We start from the raw sequence: 15000 nt of genomic DNA, 5'->3' as shown, positions 1-15000 counted from the left end.
AAAAGGATTTAACGCTATCTGGAAATGTAAAATATGCTTGAAGACTTGATCTCATGACATTGTATACCTGCATTAGTGACGAGACTTCTTCTTCCCTTTCGTAAATGTGAAATCGCAGTCGAGATATGAAAGATAGAAAGTGAACCGAATTAAAAGCTAATGCAACGTAAAGAAATGTAATAAAATGCACGATTGTTCCTTTCATAAGAGTTAATTTTCGTATCTATATAATCGCACTCTAGAAATTATATAAACTAAAGAACTTAATGAAAACGGAACACTGTCTCTAAAATTGATTCTGTTTTGGATGTCTTAAGTTTTTCATGACAGCGACATGTATAGAAAATTATAGAAAATGTCATAGGGTAACACTCACCTTTAACCGTAATGTAGAAAATTAAGCTCTTTTTTTTACGTGTATAAATAAGAATATCATCTTTGTTAAGCTACAGAAGTACGTGTTTTTGAGACCAGTATGAGAAAATAAGTCTTTTAAAAGTTGTAGATTAAGGGAAAAATTGACTGGCAGTGAAAGGGTTAATGACGCCAGCCGGTGATTCGTGCAAGTGTCACAGCCTCGCGCAAGACAAGGTGCATCTCCACGAGTTGTAAAAAAAAGAGGAGGATGGAAACTATCATTTGTCTTGTGACTTTTGGTGAAAATGGTTGTAATGATGATGATGATGATGATGATGATGAAAATAGTAATAATAATGAAGATAATATCAATAAGAAGAACACTATCCAACTTCTCGTAAATACCTTTTCTTTGCACATAAAATTATTATATATCTCTACCTTTTTCATGTATTTTTTTTATTCCCTCCGCCTTCCTCCTCTTATCACCCTCCCACCCACTAGAATATATACTAAACACACACACACACACACACACACACACACACACACACACACACACACACACACACACACACACACACACACACACAAACAAAAAACAAACACAAACACAAACAGACACACTAAATACACTCTTACTCACCTCAAACACCCTCCCATCCTCCATCCCTCCCTCCCTCCCTCCCTCCCTTCCTACCTCTCTCCCACCCTCACTCACTCCTCATCCTCTTCCAAACCCTCCATCACTACCCCAAGGTAATTCCAGTCTTCAACTCCACCCACCTCAGCCCTCACAACCTTCACCCTCACCCCCCTGACACACCCTCACCAACGCCCGCACCTTTACCTGTCTTTCAAGTCCAGGTAAATGTGATTGGTGCAGGTACGCTTCGCTCTGTCCCTCGTTCATTACCACACGCGTGCAATTATCTCGTAAGTGATATTAGCGAGGAAATGTTAATGGCTGGTGGTGAGAGAGAGAGAGAGAGAGAGAGAGAGAGAGAGAGAGAGAGAGAGAGAGAGAGAGAGAGAGAGAGTGTGTGTGTGTGTGTTTGTGTGTGCGTGTAGATTTCTCGTTTTAAAATTCTCAAATGTATGGTAAGGTATTGGTTGGTTATCTGATTACCTAATTGCTTTATTAACTGACTAACTGACCGACTGACTGACTTACTAATAGATTAACTGACTGAGGGAGAAGTCAACTCATTAACTGACTGACTGACTGACAAACAAACTAATCCTCTTAATCGTTTTATGACAACAGCAAGCAAAAACCAGGAGAGAGAGAGAGAGAGAGAGAGAGAGAGAGAGAGAGAGAGAGAGAGAGAGAGAGAGAGAGAGACTAGAAAGATACACAAGAATACAAAAAAAAAAAAACGAAGACGATAATAAATTGATGGTTTTCTAATTGCCTGTTGCTAATTAAATTGCTCGTCTCATTCCAGTTTCTGATTTTCCTTTCTTCGTTCATTTGTCTGGAAATGTGCAACGCAACGCAACGAAACACAACTTGTCTGGCAACTAAGTATGGAAGAGCGAATTGAAGCGAAATGTTGGAAGAAGTGGAAGTATACAGCAACATTACGTAACAAGACAGGTGAAATACAAGAATAGATACAAGACAGGTGAAATACATCTATCCACGCGATATACAATAATTCACGGCTACAAATCACTATATGAAATCTCTTGAAGCACCTAAAGAAAGAAAAGGGGTTAAAACAATAGATATTCCATTGCCTAGCGAGTGTAATGTCTGGATGTGGCTGATGAACAAAAAGAAGAATTTCAATGGTTTGTGATTAAGGGATGATGTGTCTGTTGCAGTAAAATGGTTAACAAATAATGAGAGTACGTATATCTTATTTTAATTTTGAGTGACTAAACAATTTCAGTGATCAAAACTTTACCTACAGATACTAAAAAAAAATATATAAGGTTAGGATTATAAAAGAGAAAATATTGTATGCATGTAGAGTGGCTGGTGACTGGAATAGACCCAGCCATCAGGTTGTTTGTGCCAAGTCAACAGGAAGCTTTTAAAAGAAGATTAGATTAAGTTATGTAAAGGGAGGACAGGTGAATGTGTTGGCTGGCATGTTTTATATATTGGCTGGCATGTTCTATACAGTAATTGCCGATTGGTTCTTGCAGCTTCCTTTACTTTCTTTCCTTATCATGTTCCTAACCACTCAGTCACTCATTTTCTTGTCTTTTAGTGTCTTTTGATATTTTATTCATTTGAAAGAGAAGCCATAAGAGATGTAATTAAGCCACATATGAACAAATTAAAACAAGTGCTGTCATTACGTACCTTTACAAGAAGATTACACAAATTTATAAATGAGAACTATACGTGTAAATACATATACATATTTCATACAGGGACTGCCACGTGTAGGCCTGAAGAGACATATTTCATACAAGGACTGCCACGTGTAGGCCTAATGGCTTCTTGCAGTTTCCTTTATTGTATTATATTTTCAGTTTTCAAGTAGCAATGCAGCAAAATGTGAAAATGTAAGGTAGTCATAAAAAGGGGATGTGTAGAAACATTAGAATATTTAATGAAAGGTGTGGTGAAAGATAAGTAAAATGTTGTACAGATAAAACGTTAAATATATTGCCCTATAGATAAAGTGGTAGATTTATGAGTCATATCCTGGTAATTAGTTAAAAGTGCGTAGAATTTAAAGTGAGGATTGAAAGAATGCAAAAAAAAAAAGTAATGAGTGAAGAATGAAAGGGAAGGCAATAAATATGAATTCTTTAAGTTGAAGAAGGCAAGTATTTACAAACAACAAAAGTCTGAAATAGATGCACGGAAATTAAGAAAAATTAGATGAAACTACAGAAAGAAAACAAAAAGAATGACAATGAAAAAATAAATAAATAAATAGTAGAAACGCGAAAAAAAGAAATGAATATATAGCAACAATAAAACCTTGGAAATAAGGGAGAAGGAAAATAGAACGAAAAAATTTGAAAATAAAAACACTAGAAACGCAAAAAAAAAAAGAAAGAAAGAAAGAAAGAGAAAACAATGAATACAAAACACAGAAAAGAAGGAAACAGAAGAAAATGAAATAAAACCACACAAAAATACAGAAAATAAAAAAATAAATAAAAAATAAAAACTAGTACATTACCTATTTTCCTCCTTCCCTCCTTCTCTCCCTCCCTCCTCTCCCTCCCTCCCTCCCTCCCTCCCTCCCTCCCTCCCTCCCTCCCTCCCTCCCTCCACTTGGCCCTCACGTTCCCTCCCTCTTCACCTGCCGTCCCTCAATGAATGAATCTAAGGCCAAAGGTGTGGAAAGGTGAACTGGAGGGGAGGGGAAGGTGACGGGAGGGGGAGGAAAGGGACAGGTAGAGAATGAAGGTGTAGAGAGGGAGAGAAGAGGAGGGAAGAGAAGATCCTGGGAATAGATAGATAGGAAAGTGAAGAAAATGAAAGGGAAGAAGGATAGGAGAGGATAAATAGGAAGAGAGATTAAAGAAAGGGAGAAAAGGGAAGTGGAAAGAAGAAAAAGAAAGGAGAAGGGAAGGGAAATATGAGAAAAATGGAAGGAAGAGGAGAAAAGGGAAGTGGAAGGAAGAAAAGGAAGGAGAAGGATAGGATAGAATAAATAAGGAAAGTGAAGGAGAAAAGGGTAAAAGAGGATAAGTGGGAATAGAAATACATGTAAAAAAAAAACGAAATGGAAGTGGAAGAAAGGAAAAAAATGGGAAAAATTACAAGAAAAGAGGAAGTAGATTAGCACCGAAAAAGAAGGAGAAAGAAAAGTAGATAAAAAGAAATCAACAATATGAGAAGAAAAGAAAGAAAGAAAGAAAGGACAGAAAGATGTAAATGAGAGAAATAGAGAATCGAATGAGAAAAGAGAGGAAGGGAAAAGGAAGAAAGAGTAAAGAGAGTAGGAAGAAATGGAATAAAGAATGAGGGAAAGAGGTAAAGGGGAAATAAAAGAGGCGAAGAAGGAAAAGGAAGGAAGACAAAGTGAGAAGACAATGGAGGACGGCGAGCACTAAATGAATAAAGAGAAGGAATAGAGTAACAACATGATAAAGGAAGAAAGGAAAAAGGGAAGAAAGAATAAATAGAAAAATGAAACAAAGAAAGAGTAGAGGGAGGAAGCAAAATGAAAGAATAAAGGGAGTAAGGAAAATGAAAGAAAGGGTGAGGAGGAAGAGAGAGAAAAAGGAAGAAGAAAGTGAAAAGGAAATTAAGGGAAGAAAGAGTAAACGAAAGAATAATAAGGAAAGAAAATGAAAGAAACAGTAAAGGGAAGAAGAAAAAAATAAAGAAAAGGTAAGGGAGGAAGGAAGAGAAAAAGAAAGAAAAGTAAGCAGGAAGAGTAAATGGAGGAATGAAAAGGGAAAAAAGGGTAAAGAGGGAGAAAATAAGGAGAGAAAGATAAAAAGAAGAAAAAAAGGAAATGAAGAAAATGAAGGGAAGAGAAGAGAAGAAAGAGTAAAGAGAGGAATAACAAGGAAAAAGTGATAAATGGACAAAGAATGGAGGGAGGGCAGTGAAGGGGGTTGAGGGCACGCCGGGAGTCAACAAAGGGCCGTGCGGGGTTCGAACAGGAGGTGCAGGGGCGTAACCTCTGTCAAATTTATCACCAAGATGCCGGGAAGGTGACGGGGCGTGGATGCAAGGTGGCCTGTCATGCCTCCTCCGTCTGTCTGTCCGTCTGTCTCTCTGTCTGTCTGTTTATTAGTGTTTTTATTTATTTATTTTTTTTCGTGTTTTGTTTTTATTCGTCTTTGTGTGTTTGTGTTTTTGTTTCTGGGATGCTATTTTTTTCTGAAATTTTTGTGTCTCTTTTTTTCTTGTTCTTTTTTTTTTTCTCTTCCTCCACTTTCTCAGTATACTTTTTCTCCTCCTCCTCCTCCTCCTCCTCCTCTCTCTTTTAATGTCTTTCTTGGTGTTTTGTTTGTCTGTCCACCTATTTCTCTCTCTCTCTCTCTCTCTCTCTCTCTCTCTCTCTCTCTCTCTCTCTCTCTCTCTCTCTCTCTCATCTCTCATCTCTCTTATCTCGTATCTCCACTACACATATTTGTTTTTTCCTTCACCAAAAATACCCGAAGAGCAAAAACCTTCTATTTACTCTTTTTCTCTTTCTTTTTTTTCTTTTTTGATCCGAAATAGTTCACAAGCAAGTCTCCCCCAAAGAGCGGAATCCCTCTCCCTCTCCCTCTCTCTCTCTCTCTCTCTCTCTCTCTCTCTCTCTCTCTCTCTCTCTCTCTCTCTCTCTCTCTCTCTCTCTCCCAAGCATGTAAATCCTTCGTTCATTTATTACCGATGGAGAGATAGAGATGAAAAATCGCATCTTATTTTCCTGACCTTTTTACTTGTATGTGGATAATATTGCGTTATTTCTTGGCAGGGGGAGAGGGAGAGAAGGGCAGGGGAGGGGGGAAGGAGAGGAGATGGGGAGAGGGACGGGAAGGGGGACAGAAGAGGAGAGGGGGGATAAGGAGAGAAGGGAAGGGGGATAGGGAGAGAAGGAAAGGAAGGAAAGGGAGGAGAATAAAAGGGGAGGGGATGTTATGTGCTTTTTTATTCCTTCTCTTCCTTCTCCTTGTCCTTCTTTTCTTTCTTCTTTTCGTCCTCCTCTTCCTTCTCTTCCTCCTCCTCCTTTTCGTCTTTTTTTGTCTCTATGTATCTTTTAATATTCCACCTAATTTCCTTTTCTTCCTCTTCTTCTCATCTCTCTTTCTCCTTTTCCTCCTTCTCCTTGTGTTTTCCTGTGTTTTTTCCAACTTCCTTTACGTAATTTTCCTCTTCCTTCTCTTGTTTTACTTTCTTTTCCCTCCTTTCGTCATTCTCCCCCTTTAATACTCCATTCAGTTTAATTCTTCTCTTCCTTCTCTTTATCCTTATCATTATCACCATCATTGTATTCTTCCTCCTCCTCCTCCTCCTCCGCTTATTTCATTCTCTATGTGATCCTCTTACTATTTCATCTCTTCCCTTCTTTCTCCTCCCTCTTTATCCTCGTCTTCCTCCTCCGAGTCCTCCTCCCTCCATCCATATCCCTCCTCCTCCTCCTCTTCCTCCTTTAGACAAACACGAAAGCAAGTTTATAGTAAAATGATAGTGGAAGCAAAAAGTTGGAATATTCAGTTTTCCCCGAAGATTTACCCCCGTGCGGCGCTAACCGTCCAAAAATATATCTTTTCACATTAATTCCCCTGCGCATATATCCCAGTAATACCACGTCTCATCTCCTTCTTCTTCTCCCTAATGCTGCAAAGTTTAAATCGTGCTAGCTATCAGTTTATCCTGTTCTGAGATGGTCCGCAACGTTGCTTACTTTTACTCTCTCTCTCTCTCTCTCTCTCTCTCTCTCTCTTACTCAGTCTTCAAATATTTCTGTGTTGTGAGTGTGGCGACGCGAGGACTGCCTCCCAGACACTCTCTCTCTACTTTGCCTTCCTCTCTTCCTTCTCTGTCCTCCCTTCAGTCTCCCAGCCCCTCCCTCTCCTTTCTTTAACGCTTCTATTGCCCTCCCCTCCTCTTCTCTTTTGGTCGTTTTCCTTCTTTCTACGTTTTTCTTTCCATTCGTTTTCTTTCATCCCTTTATTGTTTCTTCGTCCTTCCCTTGTCTTCTCTGTTGCTTGTTTTCTTTCTTTTCCTTCGTTCTGTTTTTTTTCTGTTTTTTTCTTCATTATGTTCTTTCTGTATGTCTTTGTTGCATTTTCTTTTGTTTTTCTTCCCTTTCTCTCTCTCTCTCTCTCTCTCTCTCTCTCTCTCTCTCTCTCTCTCTCTCTCTCTCTCTCTCTCTCTCTCTCTCTCTCTCTTCCTGCACACTCATTCTACTTACTCTCCCTTCCTCGGAAAATCATAAAATTAGGTGAGGTTAGGTGAGGTTAGATAAGATTTGGTTAAGTTACGTTAGACTAGATTAGGTTAGGTTAGATTTTGTTAGATATGTCATCAAGTGTATTATTTAAGATTTTTTTTTATTTTATCTGTATTTTGTACTTTGATTTAGGTCTTAACTTTATTATCATTACTGGAATTCGTGTTGTATTTCCATAATATGCGTTTATATACATCTCTCTCCCTCTCCTTCTCTTTCTCTCTGTCTCTCTCTATCCCCCTCTCCCTCTCCCTCTCACTCACACTCCCTCACTCAATATCAGAGCACATCCCAGTCCGTGCAACCATATATCCTCGTCGCGCACCGATAAATCACAGGACAAGGGACGACCTAGTAGATCAGGCAAGACAAACAGCTTACCTCTCCGCCACGGCCTTCCCTGCCTCCCTGGCGCGCCGCAACTCACCGCAAACCACCACCATGCATCCCTCACCTAACAATTCGGAAACTAGACCACACACCGCTTGGGGAGGGAAAGAAAAACGACGCGGATAAAAGTTGACGCTAGAACTTGAAGAGAGGAGAAAAAAAAAAAAAGGAGAAAAAAAAAAGGATTAAGAATAGAGGGTAGATATTCGTTGTGTGTGTGTGTGTGTGTGTTTGTGTGTGGCTCGCTAGGGTAAAGGGGGTAGTTTAGCGCGGGGTGACACGGCGCAACCCACATCGTAAATCATACAGCGGTTCATACTTACACGCTTAAAACGCCGTCTGTCACTATACTTTGCCTTGTGGTTTTAAGGCAGGAACACCCCCCTTCCCTCCTCTCCCCCACGTAATGTAGAATAAGACGCTCTTCTCTTCCTCCTCCTCCTCCTCCTCCTCCTCCTCCTCCTCCTCCTCCTTCACTCGCTCTCTCTCTCTCGCCCCATCAATTTTCACCCAGACTGTCATCGCGTCAAAGGAGTAAGGTGGTATTATCTAGGATGACAGAGAGAGAGAGAGAGAGAGAGAGAGAGAGAGAGAGAGAGAGAGAGAGAGAGAGAGAGAGAGAGAGAGAGAGAGAATTCGAGTCAGTTATGGTATTTCTGATGACTAACACTAAAATCAGAAATAAAATGCAAGTTCTTGAGTAAATATAACTTTTTATTTTATCTATTTGTTAATTTTGCATCACATATTCATTTTTTTTTTTTTTTTAGATGAAGTTTTGTTCCAAGGAATAAATAAAAGAAAAACAACAATTCTATGACTGTCAGAATTTAACAGGAAGAATGAAGAGAGTCTGTTGAGAGAGAGAGAGAGAGAGAGAGAGAGAGAGAGAGAGAGAGAGAGAGAGAGAGAGAGAGAGAGAGAGCTACACATAACCCACCTCATTTCAATCTCTCCCACATTATTTACCTTACCCTCCCATCCTTCAGTCTCTCCTTCAGTCTCTTTTTATCTTTTCAGTGTCTCTATAACCTTTCTTTTACCTTCAGCCTCTCCTTCAGTCTCTCCCCCAGCCAGCCAGCCAATGTGAAACGCGAGGGAGGGGGAGAAACGTGTGATTTTGGGCAAAGGTCGTAGTCTCCTTGTTGTGAATTTGACATAGTGCGATGCTGAGAGGCTGCCTGTGGTGGTGGTGGTGGTGGTAGTGGTGCTTTTCTTTTCTCTTTTACTTTTATGTAGAGGGGAACCAGTCAAGAGCAAATTAGAGGAGAGAGAGAAAAAAAAAAAGGTCCACGCAGGTGCCACTCGCCAAGCAGAATCAGATGTGACTGTTAAAGGTTAGAGGATAAGTGTCTTGAAACCGCATGGAAGGAAGACTCAAGGATAAAAATGTATGCAGGAAAAGGAAATATCCGCTAATTGTCTCTCCCGTGAAATAAAAGGAGTAAAAAGAAGAGATAATTCAGTTATGATAAAAGAAGTATTAAAGAAAAAGACGATTTCTGTTCAGCTTCCTGTTTTGTTTTGTTTTTTTTCATTTTTTTTTTTTTAGCTGTTTATTTTTCTTTTGATCGGCGACTTAGTGAGCTTTTTTTATTTCCTATCTTCTAAGTTTATCTCCTTCACGCGGAAAAGTTATTATAGTCTTCCCAGAAAATGTAAAGAGAAGGTAAGAAAGAAAAAAAGGTAAAGAGAAAAAAAAATAGAAGTAAAAAAAAAAAAGAAAGGAGGTTCAGGGAAATATTTCACTCTGATTCACGTGATGTTGGTTGAAGTTAATTTTCTACCTATGTATTTTTTTTTTCATTTTTTTTTTTCCTGGTTTGATAAGTTGTACGTGTCATGTGTTATTGTAGCTGTTATTAAGGTGGTCGTGTTCGTCATCATCATTGCTGGTAATGTTTCTTACTTTCCTTGTATAATTTGACCGTGTAATGAATAATGCTACGTTTGTGAGTGAAATACAGAAGATTTAGTAATAGTACAGGCTATGATACTACTACTACTACTACTACTACTACTACTACTACTACTACTACTATTACTACTACTATTACCAACACCACCACTACTTCTACACTCCTAATACTACTACTACTACTACTACTACTACTACTACTACTACCACTACTATTACCACCATTACACTTGATATGAAACAACAGAAGTCATTAACAAATCATTAAAACACAAAACCATTATAGAGAGAGAGAGAGAGAGAGAGAGAGAGAGAGAGAGAGAGAGAGAGAGAGAGAGAGAGAGAGAGAGAGAGAGAGAGAGAGAGCATATTATTACAGTTATCAGTATTAATGTTTCTTTAGATGAACAGAGCGAGAAGTCTTTCAACGTCCTGCTCTCTGTCCGTCTTCCTCTTGTTATCTTGTTGTGCGGAATATTAATTTATGGGAGAAATTGACAGCCATTCGTCACTGAGAGAGAGAGAGAGAGAGAGAGAGAGAGAGAGAGAGAGAGAGAGAGAGAGAGAGAGAGAGTGTGTGTGTGTGTGTGTGTGTGTGTAAAGAGCCAAGGACAGATGGTTGGGTTAAAGGGTTGAAGGAAGGTAGAGGGATTATTAGAGAGAGAGAGAGAGAGAGAGAGAGAGAAGAGAGAGAGAGAGAGAGAGAGAGAGAGAGAGAGAGAGAGACTTATTACCTTTATTATTTACTCATTTTATTACCTCTTTACTTGAATTCCCCTAAAATAAACGGCGATTTTTTACTATTTTCTCCTGACCTTTCTCTCTCTCTCTCTCTCTCTCTCTCTCTCTCTCTCTCTCTCTCTCTCTCTCTCTCTCTCTCTCTCTCTCTCTCTCTCTCTCTCTCTCTTCTTCAACTAACGCAGAAAAATATTGCTGTTAAAAAAAAAGAATTCGCTGAGACATAAAACACACAGCGGTCTTGCCTTCAGCCTGAGTCTTGTATCCTTCTTATTATTATCAATTTAGGTACATCAAATTGCGCTAACTTGGCTGAAATCAGGAGCGTGGGTTGTGGTACAGTGTTTTTGAAGTATAATTGAGATTTCATAATGTGAGAATTTCTTGAGATCTGTAAAGAGAGAGAGAAAGAGAGAGAGAGAAAGAAAGAGAAGAAAAAAATTATAAAAAAGTAGAATTCTCTAAAGTGGGAATGAGTGTGTGTTGTAGTGGTGGTGGTGGTGGTTGTGGTGTTGTGGTTTATTGAATGGTGATGTGTGGTGTGTGTTGTGATAGTGAAGTGTTGTGGTGATGTTTTGGTAAGGTGATGTGTGTGGTTGAGTGCATTGCGGTGGTGGTGTGTGGTATATTAAGGTGTGGTGTGCTGTGTGTTGTGTAGTGAAGTGTGATGCATTGTTGTGGCATTGTGATGAAGTGTTGTGTGGTGAAGTAATGCGTGGTGACTCGTATGTTGTGTTATTTGATTAAGTATTGTGATGAGGCGATACTTGATGAAATAGTGTGGCGAGGTATTGTCTGAGATCCTGTGTGGTGAAAGGTGGCAGTGTGGTGTGGTGAAGACTAAAGAGACAAACTATCAACAAAAATCCCACGTGAAAGAAGAATAATTCATACATTTTATCCCTTGTTTAATTTGAATAAAGACATACATGGTTATCTTTTTTTCTTTATATAATTATTTGACTTTGTAGGATTTAAAGTCAATCAACATTTTATTCTCGTGTTAATAAACGGAAAATGTGTAGAATTTTTTAGGACATTATTTGGTTTCAATTTTCTTTTTTTTATGGTACTTTTCTTTTAGTTTCATTAGACTTTCGCACCAAAAAGTGAAGGAAAAAAAAATTAGGGAATATTTTCTTTGAATATGTTAATAATGGTGACTTTAAATACTTTTTCTCATTTCTATTTAGTTTATATACTTACACTCAGCAACACACTCATAATGTTATACTTTTAATTATTGAACTTTTCTTCTTTATTTTCTTCCTTTGGCTTTTTCTTTTATTTCGTGTTGGTTATCTCTCTCTCTCTCTCTCTCTCTCTCTCTCTCTCTCTCTCTCTCTCTCTCTCTCTCTCTCTACTTCATTTTATTCCTTTTCTTCCCCTTTTCTTCCTGTTTTTCCTATCCATCTTTCCCATTTCTCCCTTCCTCCCTTCCTCTTTTCCTTCTCCCTGTTTTATTTTCCCGTCTCTCCTCGAAGTTAATTATATTTCCTCCACATTTTTCTCTCATTTCGTTCTTTTCCTTATCCCTCTACTTTTTTTTTTTCAGTTTTCTCATCCCTTTCCTACTTCGCTTTCCTTTCTTCGCCTCATTTTCCTTCCCTATTCTCCGTTTTCTTCTCCCAGTCTCTCTCTCTCACCCTACCTCGTTTTCTGCGCTGTTTAAGGAGTTACGGGCAGCGGTGCGGGGGTGATGGGGTTGTGGTGACGCGGTGTGGTGATAACTACTGCCTCTCCATCACTATTTATTCGTCTGTCTGTCAAAAAAATCCTCCCCGTCATCGAAGAGGGTGAAATACGGTTGTCTGGGGTAGAAAATGGGCTATTTATTTGTTGCTTGTTGTTGTGGTGGTTTTGTTTTCTGTCTGTGTGTTTGTGTGTTTCTGTCTGACTCTCTCTCTCTCTCTCTCTCTCTCTCTCTCTCTCTCTCTCTCTCTCTCTCTCTCTCTCTCTCTATTCGTCCATTTCCGATATTATTTTTTTTTTTCCCGTTGCGTCTTCAATCTTTTTCTTTTTTTATCATTTTTATCTTTACTACTACTGCTGTTGCTACTACTACTACCTTTACTACTACTACTACTACTACTACTATCATTATTATTATTATTATTATTATTATTATTATCATTATTATTATTATTATTATTATTACCGTTATCGTTGTAGTTCCTATTATTATTATTGATGTTAGGATGAAAAACAGAATGTATGGAAAATAAAGGCGGAAACATAGATAACATAAATATGCACTAAAAGAAAATAATTAAGAAATAGAAAGAAGAGAAGTCGGAGAACCGTAACCAGCGGATAAAATAAAATATAAAAACATAAATTATACAGAAAAAATAAATAAATAAATAAAAAATGTTGATAACGACAAAACGAAAAGAACAATAACAAGAAAACAATACCATTAACAATCACAATAACAAAGAAAACAGATGAACGACAACTACACATTTCTCAGACTCTTAATGACGAGTAAATAAAATAAATAAAAGCCGCGAATTGAAAACATAGGAGGCGATTAGAAGGAAACAATAAATAACACAACTTAGAGAAATGAGACTGTCGGAGCACGAAGGTGAACCGTAACGAGATCAAGAGATAGTTAATTTGTTAGCTCGTTTGTTCTTTAATACTTTAATTAGGAAAGGCGGACGATGAGGTAATAAAGAAGAGCTGAAAGTAATTACCGAATCAATACTCTCTCTCTCTCTCTCTCTCTCTCTCTCTCTCTCTCTCTCTCTCTCTCTCTCTCTCTCTCTCTCTGTAACCGTATATCACATTACCTTATTTCATCTATTGTTATTATTTCCCTTATTATTTATCTACCTGTTGTTTACCTGGTCTAGTTATCAGTTTGTTATAATGAGTACTTACCGCTGCGTGGGAAGGGCTGGGAGAGGAGGGTCCGATGCTGGATTTCTCTGGTTTTGTGGATTCTCGTGTCTTTTCTTCCCCGTGCGTCGTCTGGGCGTGATAAAGGTGGTTCAGGAATTTAGACTTCGCTTCGTCTCCTCTTTGGCGTTCGTGGTTTGGTTGTGTGTTTGTGTGTTCGTGTGTGTGTGTGAGAAAAGGACGAGGATTCTTTTTTTCTTGGTATTTTTTTTTTTCAGTTTTGTTTATTTTTTGGATTCTTTTCTCTTTTTCCCTTTTTTTTTTTGTGACCGTCAGCGTGAAATTGTTGAAGTAGACGCGGTTATTAATTTATTTACGGTGTTTTTTTTGTTTTTCTTCGAGGACTAAAATTATGTATAGATGAATTTTGGCCTCTGTGTGTCAGTGTGTGTGTGTGTGTGTGTGTGTGTGTGTGTTTCTTCTTCCCCCATTTGTCTGCCTTAAACTATATATCTCTCCCCTGTTTTATTTATTTTGTGTTTGTCACCTTTGTTTACTTTTTACGTGCGTGTGTTTTTCTCCCCTGTTGTGTGTCTGTCCTCGTCTCTGGTTCGCTGGCGGGGGACGTGTTGTCTTTCTTTCTCCCAGTGTCTCTCTCAGTCCGCATTTTAATTTATATTTCTGCGTGGGGAAAGATTTATATTTTAATGTGTCCGTGTGGCTGGCTACCTCACTACCGCGCTTTGAAGGAGGTTAAGTGCCCGTCGCCTTATGTTGGTGGGGAAATATATATATTATTTTGTGGCGTCCCTCATACTCGTTTGGGGTGTGTGTTTATGTGTTTGTGTGTCCGTGTGTGCGTGTGTCCTCTCTTTTATGACATTTTGCATTCATGTTCCCGTTAAACTTTGCTACACATCCGTACAAAAGAGTGTCCGTGTGTGTGTGTGTGTGTGTGTGTGTGTGTGTGTGTGTGTGTGTGTGTGTGTGTGTGTGTGTGTGCATGCGTTTAGACTTATTATGTACGTAAATTCATGTACGTATCTCTGCCATTGTACTTAGAATCTTTAAAGGAAGCTTAGGGTTAGATGTCAAGTGTACGTGTGTGTGTGTGTGTGTGTGTGTGTGCGTGTGACGAGGCTGAGATCCCCACGTCACACAGCATCAGCGGGACACCTTTATGTACTTTATCGTGCATACCTTAACCTGTATGTCTTCAGTATCACAGCTTTATAATGTTATCTTGCTCCTGAGACCGTCCCGCGCCTCACAGCCATGCAGATCCCCATGTGGCCTTTGAACTCCTGAAGGAAACATGATGCTACACCTTCCTCCCCCCAGACGCGCCTTCCGACCATCCTGCGAGTTACTGGTGTGTTTTGGGTGCATCTGGATGTATGTAAGTGTCTCTAATGTCCCTTTTTTGTGTGTCTGGTCATGTCCCCGTGTGTTGCAGCGTCTCCGAGTGTTCTTTAGCAATCCTGTGAGTCCGTGGCTGTCCCTGCGCCGCGCCTGTGTCCTTCTGGTCGTGGCTGCTGCTAAGGACACGCCGGGGACTGTCAAGTTTGTCCCGCGTCACCTTTTCTCTCCCTGTGTGTTTGTCTGTCTGTCTCTCCCTCTCCCTCTCCCTCTCTCTCTCGTCCCCGTGTGACACGCCGCGACCTTGGGAGTCAGTAGTACAGCAGCGTGTGTGTATGTATATTGTACAACACACGCACATACGCACATGTCCTACGCCTCGCCCTGTGTGTGTTGTGTGTGTGTGTGTGTGTGTGTGTGTGTGTGTGTGTGTGTGTGTGTGTTTACCAGGCGAGGCGGGGCGCGGGTTTGAAATTTCGGGTTATGGAATCGTGCTGGCCCGCTTTTCGTTCGTTCCTC

At 39.4% G+C, this 15000-nt stretch overlaps 1 protein-coding gene across 2 annotated transcripts in view; it reads right to left on the bottom strand.

Annotated features, from left to right (window-relative positions):
* Positions 1 to 15000, bottom strand: part of LOC135092981 (R-spondin-1-like) — a 186863-nt gene that overhangs the window by 171449 nt on the left and 414 nt on the right. The gene's annotated exons all lie outside the window — the stretch shown is intronic.

This window comes from Scylla paramamosain, chromosome 41, assembly GCF_035594125.1.
Source record: "Scylla paramamosain isolate STU-SP2022 chromosome 41, ASM3559412v1, whole genome shotgun sequence".
Lineage (NCBI taxonomy): Eukaryota > Metazoa > Arthropoda > Malacostraca > Decapoda > Portunidae > Scylla > Scylla paramamosain.
The sequence above is the reverse complement of the archived record's forward strand: the minus strand, read 5'-3'. Positions and strand labels throughout refer to the sequence as shown.